Genomic DNA, 1,511 nt, shown 5'->3' with positions numbered 1-1,511 from the left:
GGGCGTGGTCTGGGGCGGGGCGGGGCCGGAGCGGGGGCGGCCTCCCGGGAGCCCCTTAATTACCTCTGGAGCCGCCTCCCAGTCGCCCCGCCCCGGAGCGCTCTGAGCAGCTTCCCCTCCCGCCTCCAGCCTTGCAGTGCCTGTCCACTTCTCTCTCCCTTCCCTTCCACTCTATTTTTAGTAATATACGAGGGCACTATGCTCCTTCACGGTTTTATTTCGTTGGAGTCCCAAGACAGCCTGGAGGGGCCGACAGGGCAGGGACTGTAGCACCATTTGAAATTAAGGGAAGAAATTAAGCCTGGGAGGGGTGGAAAGGTCCCATCCAGTGTCTTAGCGGAGCTGTCTTTGGATTTGCTTTGGTGTGCGTTTGCAAAATCTGAGAAAGCTTTTTTGGTAAACGAGTGTGCAGGAACTTACACCTCAGACACTGAACTGAGGAGGCTGGTTCTCATGGATTCTTGCCAGGAGCAGCCTTCTAACCCCCAGCACGCAGAGCACGGTCCTACCCTGATTCAGATCATCAATACTGGATAATTTTCACCAAACAAAGGTTTTCATATAAAATGGCTTTTATTAGACACCTTATACACTACTAGTGGGAGCTAAATAAGTGCAATTTTCCTGAAGGAAAACGGGAATATGAATTTGAAGTAGATAATTACCCAGTAAATTCCACATTTGCTAATTTACCGTAAAAAAATAATCAGAGCTTTGCACTCTTAGAATGCATGTTATTCATTATGGAGTTGTATGTAATAGGAAAGAATTTATCATCTGAAAGTCCAAAATTAAATTGATTACATTATGGCATAGCCATACAGTGAGTGGAATACTAGGCTGCCATTTTTAAAATATGTTTTGGAAGATATTAAGTAAAGGAAGCATTCACGATATGTCATAAAAGTATTATAGCAATATAATATACCAATTCTACACACACACAAACCCATAGACTCAGGGTAGTGGATTACAGCTGAATATTATTTTCTTTGTTGTACTTTTTTGTACATAACCTGCCTTTTCCAAGACACACATAATCTTGGTGGTACAAATGGGGTCACATTAAAGATGATAATCCATATTCACTAGTCTTGACACCCTCTGCTGACATAAGCCTCCAGCCCTCATCACCCTTTATACCTGGGCACCCTGGAATGTATCTCCAGGGAGCTCTGAACACACCTTTCCTGTTCTTTCACTCCAACTACTCCCTTAGCGTTTCTGTCTGTAAGTCCACTTGAGGGCAGCACCTCATTTTTCCCTCTCCCAGACTGGGGCATCTTGAGAACATCCATGACCATGCTAAGAAAAATACAAATTTGTGAGAGAGGTATCCAGAAACCAGCATATGACTTCCAGTCTATAAAGAGGTTGGAGAGGCTGAGAGTATTCTGATAGGGTATAGGGGGACTGTTGTCAATGTGCTGTGAGCCCCACCCATCTCATGTCTCAGGAAAGGGTACTTCTGCAGAACCACTTAGAGAGCTTGGTATGTATCCCTCCAGGCT

Source organism: Crocuta crocuta, unplaced genomic scaffold (genome assembly GCF_008692635.1).
Source record: "Crocuta crocuta isolate KB4526 unplaced genomic scaffold, BGI_CrCroc_1.0 scaffold233, whole genome shotgun sequence".
In the NCBI taxonomy this organism is placed as follows: domain Eukaryota; kingdom Metazoa; phylum Chordata; class Mammalia; order Carnivora; family Hyaenidae; genus Crocuta; species Crocuta crocuta.
The sequence above is the reverse complement of the archived record's forward strand: the minus strand, read 5'-3'. Positions refer to the sequence as shown.